Raw genomic sequence first — 9,697 nt, 5'->3', positions numbered from 1 at the left:
TTTACTTCTGCTTATCTAAATACACAGTGGACTAATATAGGAAGACTTCAATAGCCAAAGTAACTGTACAAAAAATAAACAAATTAACCTCATTAAGTTACTACTTCAGCCCTTGAATTTTTTAACTTTTAAAACTATTTATTCATTCACTCATTTTTTATGTGTATGAGTGTTTTGCCTACATGTATATAAATGCACCCATGTGTGCAATGCCTGTGGAGGCCAGAACAGGACATTAGACTCTGTGGAACTGGAGTTATAGATGGTTGTTAGGCACCATGTGGGTGCTGGGAACTGAACCTGGATCCTTTGGAAGGGTAACCAGTGGTTTTTAACTGCTGAACTATCTCTCCAGCCCCAAGTTGATTTTTTTTTTTTTTTTGAGACAGGGTCTCATTATGTAGTCCTGGTCAGCGAGCTCAGAGATCCATGTGCTTCTGCCTCATGAGTACAGGATTAAAGTCATGTGCCACCATGCCCAGCTGAGGATGTTTAAAATCTATTCTCTTAGCCGGGTGTGGTGGTGCATGCCTTTAATCCCAGCACTCGGGAGGCAGAGGCAGGCAGATCTCTGTGAGTTCCAGGCCAGTCTGGTCTACATAGTGAGTTCCAGGCTAGCTGGGGCTATGGGGAGATCCTGTCTCAAGAAGACCAAAAAAAAAATCTATTCTCTTTACAGCTTTCAAGTACATTGCTATTAGCTGTAGTCACTGTGCCATATGATAGATCTCCTGAGTTTACTCTTTCTAATTTTGCATCCTTTGAACAAGGGCTACTTCCTACCAAGACCTAGACAAAAAAACAATAAATTCAATAACAAAAATGTCCTTAAACAAAGAAAAATTATCCTTGCTCTGCTGTTTCCGATTAGGTGCTCTTGTTACAGGGTGCCAGATGCTCATGTTTCCTGTCTAATGCTTATCAGCCTTTCTCCATCTTGTTCTCTGGGTAGGACCGTCTGTCTTTCTACAGATACCAAGAGTCTAGCCACTATGTCATTTTGCTTAGTGGCTTGCCATTAACTAATTTGGTGTGTTCTAAATGTGGCATTAAATAGAAACCAAAAAATTGCCTTCCTTTTCTGTACGCTAATTGTGGTTCTCCAACCCTAAGGACTAAAGTGGGAGATGGTCGGAATTGCTGAAGGGAAGGGAAGGGATGCCATTATTAGGCAAGCGTCTAAACTTTTTCTTTAGGGAAATGAGGTTCTCATGTGGCTGAGGATAGCCTCAAACTCAAACTTCTGATCCTTCTGCCTCTGCCTTCTAAGTGCTGGAATTACAGGCATATACCACAACACTTGGCTTTTTTTGAAGTTTTAAGGTATATGTCTGCAAATAATACACACACACACACACACACACACACACACACACACACACAGAATCAGTAGTTAAAAAACAGAATGTATTTTTGTATCTTTTCTTCTCTCTGTCTCTTCCTCTAATGCTTGGGATTGAACTCAGGGTCTCAAACATGTTAGGCAAGTATTCTACCACTGGGTATACACCCAGCCTTTGAGTATCTAAGAAAGGGACAGAGATCAAAGGAAAAGAAACCCAAGGTGAGCAGTTATTTCTTATAAGGCAGCTATGTGAATGTGCTCTGTTTATGATAACCCTTCTATCCCAGTCCCATGTTTTGTTCTCCAAAAGAACCTGTTATATTCTTTTAGACCCTGTAATGAAAAAAAAAATTCAGAACTAGATAAAGAATTCAGATCATAAGATGTACAATTGATCAGGTGATTTTTGTAGACGGCTTTAACCTGGATTGGTTAGCAATACTTTGATTCTAATTAAAATGTCCTCAGATATGGTAGAAGTGACACATCCCCATGTCACCTGTGATACAGTACATCAGTTAAAGCACATGTTATTTGAAACCCAGTTCTGATACTTATAAGAGATCTAACAGACCACAGGGAGGCTTCTTCCCTGGAAAACCAGCTCTCCTTTCAACACAGGCTAGTATTTTTTTATTTTCAGTTTTTGGCTCAGTGCTGGACCTAGAGCTTGAAAACAGTTTCTCGGCTGACTGACTTGGAGCAATTATGCATAGGTTTCTATAATTCTGAATCTTAAAGAATATTTCATTTTAAAAATCCAAGGAAAAGATCCCATTTTTACCTCTTAGGTCAAAAAGATTTTGTTGACAATATTTTAAATCCACTATGGAATATACAATATATTAAGCCATTCCCTTGCATGTAAATTTGAAAATTCATTTTATTTCATGTTTTTCACAATGTTTAATATGTGCCTTTCAAGATGATTTTGAAGCCCTATAATTGCTTATACAATTTTATAGAATATTTCATGAAGGTGGAATAAGGTTAGCTTCAGACTACTGAAGAAAATGAAGCATTTGCTCATTTTAGCTCTGACTAAATACAACATAATTCTTTTGCTTATTTTGTTGGTCAACATCAATTAAATATTCATTGAGCTTTAAATGAGACCCCAAGACTATGAAATATTAACATGCCCTGATAAGATTGTGAGCTACAGAGTAGATCCTAGTTAATACCCAGAGCAAATTATAAAGTGCTTTCTCCATTAGCGGTTCAACAAACAAGTCAACACCTGTTAATCAGTTTTTCTTAAAATGAGGCACTTTCAACTTGTTACCAGTTTTTCCAATAGCTCTTAATCTCAGCAGTATATGTAGGGTTATGTTCTCAAGCAATGTAAAGTAAAAATAAAGGCAGTTCTTTTGAGACCATGCTAAAATGATAGTTTATAGTAAATGCTCTTGGTGCCCACTCAGATCCACATTAGGGATGTGCTCCCATTCCCCCAGCTGCAATGACTACTTTTATAAGCAGCTCACACCTGTAACCCTCTTGTGGCTAATCCCTGCACCTGGCTAATGGAAGGTTACAGCATCCAGACACACTCCTACCCTTCTTGAATGGCAGGCAAGATTCATCAAAGCTAAGGGGCTCATGCACCAGGCCAATGTCATACCATAGATCTATGAACACATCCTTGCTTGGCTTACTCCTTTTCCTTTGCTGCTTCTATCCCTCACAAGGTTCACTCAGGATAAATCACAGATGCCGAAATCCCTGTTTCAGGCTCTACTTCTATGGGTCCCAGCCTAGGATAATATCAGTTTCCATCTGTGATTCTAAAAGTGATCATCAATATACCCTGGTTAGATAGACCATCACATGACCAACAGAAACAATACTATTTGCAGTCACCAAAAGCAGCCAGTATTTGTTATCCTGCATTGTCCCCATAGTGAACGTGTCCTGCCATTTATCTTTCACTCATTTGCCCTTAATTTTTGCAGGTGGACTATCAGTTTCATTGAGGCTGGAAATGTGTCCATGTAAAACTCTTCACCTCCCAGGCTCCCTGTAGCAACTTGCTTCCCGTCAATGATATATATTACCTCCTGCTAATGATAATATGTGTTAAGATTTATTGGGTGGGTTCCTGGGACACTTATTGTTTTCCTAATGAAAAGAGTCAGCATAGCTGGTGTGATTTTCTTGCCCTTCACCCTCTCTTTATTTTCTTGTCTGTAATTAGTACATAATTCTTCGGCCCTGGCAGCCATCCTTTGAGTATGGCAGAGATAAATGGAACCTAGGTCCCCTTTGACATCATACAGCAACCACTTCAGGCCTGGACTGCCTCTCTCCAGATGTGAAGAAAATCAACTCCTCATTCGGAAGTTCTCAACCTAGAAGGGTATTCAGAAATGTGGGGGAGGTATTCTGAATTTCCACAAGGAATAAAGATTAAGGGCTGGACTGGAGCATGGTGAGAGAAGCACTTGTCTTAGGTTCTCCATTTGGGGGAAGTCCCAAAACTTAACAAATATTTGCTTCCAGTCGATATATATTACCTTGGCAATATTTCAGTATCATATATTTAAAATTAATGCACAGATTTCATGGCCAACAAAATAGGATTTTGAATAATGATAAGATCAGTACCATTAAGGGCTGGACTGGAGCATGGTGAGAGAAGCACTTGTCTTAGGTTCTCCATTTGGGGGAAGTCCCAAAACTTAACAAATATTTGCTTCCAGTCGATATATATTACCTTGGCAATATTTCAGTATCATATATTTAAAATTAATGCACAGATTTCATGGCCAACAAAATAGGATTTTGAATAATGATAAGATCAGTACCTATGCCATGTGATCCTTATTGGAGCCTGAGGTAAAAATTTAGTATTACTGATTTTTCCCTATCTTTAAGGTTTTGGTATTTTGGTCATCATGGTTTTTTGACCTTAATTTTGGTAGGTTACACTGCTTCACTTTGGGACTAACACTTACTGGGAGGTGTTGCCTCCAGTGAGTGTCTGGGGGCCAAATGAATATTTCATATATTTGCTATGTGAGGAATGCAACCCTACACTGAAAAGAAGCATTCTACCTAAAATGCCAGTTATGCTCCTATTTAGACTCTTGTTTGCTTAAAATCCTTGCTACTGGGGGGATTTATACAAATAGCTAAAACAATTTTGCTTGACACTATTCCCACCTCCGAAAAGACTAAGTAAAGGAAAGTAAGCTAAGTAAAAGAAAGCCACCATAAGCCAACCAAAAAGCCAGATCACTTCATAAACAGATTTGAACACAGAACAGGACCATTTCTAAGCTTGGTGACTCAGGCTTGTAATCCCAGTCACTCAGGAGGCTGAGGCAGGAAGACTACAAGTTCAAGGCCTGCCTGGGCAACAGAATAAGTTCAGGGCCAGCTTGGACAACTTCCTGAGATGCTGACTCAGTAAAAACAGGGACAGGTCTGGGGGTGTAGCTCAGAACGCTTGGCTAGCATGTGCGAATCCCTAGGTTCAACCCCTAGCACTAGAAACAAAACAAAACAAAAAGAATGTTGTCCAAATAACAGAATGTATCACTCACATTATTTCCAATACCTCCATTAAGAAGAAACAGAGATAAGTGCTTTCAATGTATAAATAAGGAGTCATGTATTCACAAAAGTGTAGAGGAGGGGCAGGGATCTGAGGCTGAGTGTTAGGGTCTCTGGTTCTGGTCATGGTCAGCTATTTACTATCTGTGTGATGGTGGCTTAGTCACTTTTCCTCTCTGAGCCTCAGTTTCCTTGACTTCATATAACACATGGCCTGACTAGCCAGTCTCTAAGATCCTTTTGTCTCTAGCAGTCTAAGATGTGACTAAAGTCAAACTGAGTTTGTTCCTCCTAGAACTGAACCTGGGGCTTTAATTACAGCAGGCACTCGCCACTTCATTACTGATTGAAACTTGGTATTTAGCAGTTTGTGATATGCCATGGTTGGTTGCTAATATATATAATCCTTCGGTTAGCTGCTTTTATAAAAAGTCAAAATATTTAGAAATGCATAGATGACTGCATGTTTTTATGACTTTTATCTGGATGTTAAGCACCATTTACTTAGACTCTACAATTATGCTCTCATTTCTTTTCATTTTCCAATGGCAGCTAGTTAGCATAATTTGTTTGCTATTTCATAAAGGTTGATCTTATGGGGATATACATGCAGTCAAAAACTACTGTTTCTTTTTCCATTTACTATAACGTAATCATAATTAAAACCACTGACCACAGAAATAGAATTCTAAAAACTTTGCATTAATCGACATTGAATTTGTAGTGAGCTCATTTTATAGTACTTTATGAATCTTTATGCTTAGAACAACATAAAAATAATTCAAGCTCTTGGGTCACCTTGATTTTCTTTGTTGTGTGCATGTGTATGTACAGGTGCATGTGTATGTACAGGTATATGTATGTGTGTTGGGGGTATGCATACATGTGTACACATACATGTGAAGGCCAGGGGGTCAACCTTGAGTGTCATTTCTCAGAAGATAATTGAGATAATCTCTCACTTAGAAATTGGTGAGGCTCACTGATTAGACTAGGCTAGCTGGCCAGGTATCCTCAGGGTCCCAGTCTCAGTGGGATTATAAGCATGTGCCACCACACCCGGCTTTTTATGCTAGAGATTGAGCTCAGGTCCTCATTCATGACAAGCAGTGTGTTTACTGAGCTATATCTCCAGCCATGTGAGTTTAAAAAGATGAACAAGTTGGTTTCTTGCACATCATGGGGAGACACACTCCTTAAACAACCATGGAGTGTCTAAGGGAGCAAGTATTAGAAAAGACTTCTGATAGGATTTGACCTTGTGTTGGGTAGTTTGGGGGGAGGATTGCAGAAGTGGAGCTTTGTTCCAAATTGGGCGGGGTGCTTCTATGATTGGGCATCTTAACAAATATCTCTTACAGAGAGAGCAGACCAGAAGGAGGCTATAGCTGTAACTGGGGCAAAAGGAGCCGTCAATCCTTTGAATCAGGAAAGAGGGAAGTTTGACATTTCGTCTTGGATGTCATTCATTTTCTGTCTGTGTTCACATGTGATTGTGGAGCTGTCTTGGTTTTGTCTTAATCAGTTATAGTCAAGAGTGGCCGTGCTTGGTGGTGGTGATTGAAATTGTTCTTGTTCCATAGGAAAACACTAGGCCAGCTGATAATGCCAGGTTGGCAGCCCTCAGAGGCTGATTTTCTCCTTCTTGTCTAATACCAGTTCAAATGTCAAATTTCTCTGCCAGGAGATTTAGGGCTGATTAAGTTCCTCATATTTTTACATGATTAACAAAGAACAATGCATAAATACAGATTCTAGATGCTTTACCTGAAGTTAATTATTTGTATTATAAAATATAATCAGCACGGCAAATAAAATACAATTGCACTTTGGAAAATGTCAGACACTATACCTCTAAAGTGTGTCTAAATTTCAAGTTTTCCATAAGCTTATATAATTTTCAGATTATCTGATTCCTGCTAGAAACATTTTATAAAGGAAACCAATATGTGTAATTATAAATACAGTAATTGTAGTACATTACCATTTAATTCACATGTTCTATTCACACTTACATAAACCTTTAGCAATTTATGTTTAGAGACTATATCAAAAGGCTTGTCTGAAATCAAACATGTCATGCCATAAATTCTCAACTATGTAGCCTACATTTATCACTAAGCAAAACACAAAACTACAGTCTTTAAATTTATGTTAAATGAGTTTCCAGTTTCATTATACAATGTGAGTTCCTTTAATCTTCTTTTGAAATTTAAAAGACAATTTAAAAAATCCCCAAACCTGGAATAAATGTTTTTGGAATAAAATGAATGAGACTCTTACTACAGAAGGGTTTGTTTTTCCATCTTTTGTAAAACCTAGAATTTAGGTATTTGACAAAAATTTTAAGGCCTTCAGCATAGGCATAAACATTTTTAGGGGGAACAATAGTTCACTGGCTTATCTTATTAGCCCAAAGTTAGTCTCTTTATGCTGAAACTTTAGTAGATTTTAGTGCATTCCCTTTAGAATAGCTATCATTTCAGAAGACTGATGATAGGAAGTCATGGCAAGGATGTGGAACAGCAGGAACTGTCATATATCCCTGGTATGACAGCCACATTTCAAGAGATAATTTGGTAGTTTCTTAAATCAGCATATGCTTATACATGAGCCAGCAATTTCTCTCTTACATACCTATCTATTAGAAATTAAAACATGTATTTATGCAAAAACTTGAGTGAATTTTTAAAAATATTTATTTGCGTGCCTGCTCATGTGCATGTGGGTAGATGTTTGGGCGGGTATTCATGTACATGTGTGTAAGTGCGTGTGGAGGTCAGAGGTTAACCTCAGTGTCATTTCTCACAGCCTTCCACCTTATTGTTTTGAGATAGGGCATCTCACTGGGACCTGGGGCTCCCCAGTTCAGCTGTTCTGGCTGGCCAGTGAAGCCCAGGGAATCTTCTTTTCTCTACTTGCCCAGCACTGGTATTAAGTGTTCCTCCATGTCTGGCCTTTTATGTGGGTGCTGGGAACTGAACTCAGGTCCTCATGCTTGTATGACATGCATTTTATGGTCTAAACCATCTCCTCAGCCCCACGTGTGAATTTTTATAATAGCATTATGCATAACAGCCCCAACTGGGAAACAATGTAAACATCTACTCATTTATAATGGATAAACAAAACATTCTCACAATGAAAATTATTCAGCAATATAAAGAAGCTACTGATAAATGCTAAACCGTGGATGAACCTTGGCTGCATTATACTAAATGAATGAAACTAGACACAAAAGCTTTTGTACGATTGCATGTACATTAAGTCCTAGAAAAAAAGTAAATATATAGGGAAAAGCAGATCAGTAGTTATCAGGAACAGACAGAAAAACATTTGAAGGGGGCTAGAAATGCTCTAAGCTAAGCTGTGGTGATCATTATATAACACTATACATTTATTAAAAAGCCACTGATTTGTGTTATGAGGTAAACTCTATGGTATATAAATGATGGTTTAATATACTTGTTTGTATTATTTTCTCATAATAATATACCATGTGTTAGGTGGTTTAAAAGGCAAACATTTTTGCAACAGTTCTAGGGATTGGAAGTCCAAGGTCAAAGTTAAGGCAGCGCTGGCTTCTCTTGAGGTTTGTCTCTGTGGCTTGCAGATGACCCCCTCCTGCCGCCTCTCAAATTGTTCTCTGTACACACAGAGCTTTCTTTCTGTGAACATAAAACCCTTGCCATTTGACTTAAATTTTAGGCTGATTCATATTTTTCTCTGAATTTTTGATGTATAAAAGTCACAGTTATTTATATATTTTCACCTTTGATTGCAAACCAGCTACAGATTTATTTTTAAATTATTTAAAATTCTTTTAGTTACCTCTTTTGATTTTGTATTTTCTAAATTATGAACTATGGTATGCTTACCCCTTTATAATACCGATGGTGGGCAACAGTATAAATACTAATTTTCAATTCTAAGTATTCTTTTTTATTTTTATGTGTATGAGTGTTTTGCCTACGTGTAACTATGTGCAAAGTGTACATGCCTGGTGCCTGTGGAGGCCAGAAGAGGGTGTTGGATCCCCTGGAATTGGAGTTACAGATGATTGAGAGCCTCCATGTAGGTGCTGGGAACCAAACTCAGGTCCTCTGCAGGAGCAGCAAGTGTTCTTAACCACTGAGCCATCTCTCGAGTTCTTTTTTTTAATGTTTTTGAGATAATTTTTAAGTCTTAGGAAGTGACAAAAATAATGGAGTGAGTTCTTGCATGCCCTTCTCAGGTTTTCCCAATGATGACATTTTACCTAACTATAGAATATGATCAAAATATCCCAGTTACCTGAGATGGTTCTTTCATGTCCCCTTTATTTAGTCCTTGAAGTTTTCTTTTTCTCTTTTTTGAAGAGTTACTTTCTTTCTTTCTTTCTTTCTTTCTTTCTTTCTTTCTTTCTTTCTTTCTTTCTTTCTTTCTTCCTTTTTTTTTTTTTCAATCCCAAGAGTTAGACGCAGTTGTGAGCCACTAGATGTGGGTGCCAAGAACAGAATTTGAGTCCTCTGCAAGAACAGTACGTGCTCTTAACTGCTGGGCTATCTCTCTAGCCATACACGTTCAACCCCCATTTTTTTGACTTCTCTCACCATAGCTTAGTTTTGTCCATTCTTGCATTTCATAGAAATGGAATCTTGCAATGTGTCCTCTCTGGAGACTGACTTGTAAGATGTGTGATACAAGATTTAATAATATATATAGAAACAAAGTGCAGCAAATACATATCAGTGGTCTTCTGTGAAAAGCTTCTAGGTATTTGTAGTCATTTTTGGCTTTCTATTTGATAGTCCT

General features: G+C 38.0%; 1 protein-coding gene across 1 annotated transcript in view; it reads left to right on the top strand.

Moving 5' to 3' along the window:
- The window catches only part of LOC103734669 (EF-hand domain-containing family member C2-like), a gene marked incomplete in the record, with an annotated part of 117,959 nt that overhangs the window by 40,754 nt on the left and 67,508 nt on the right, over positions 1–9,697 (top strand).

The sequence above is a fragment of the Nannospalax galili genome, unplaced genomic scaffold (assembly GCF_000622305.1).
Source record: "Nannospalax galili isolate Female #2095 unplaced genomic scaffold, S.galili_v1.0 scaffold255, whole genome shotgun sequence".
Taxonomy (NCBI): domain Eukaryota; kingdom Metazoa; phylum Chordata; class Mammalia; order Rodentia; family Spalacidae; genus Nannospalax; species Nannospalax galili.
The sequence above is the reverse complement of the archived record's forward strand: the minus strand, read 5'-3'. Positions and strand labels throughout refer to the sequence as shown.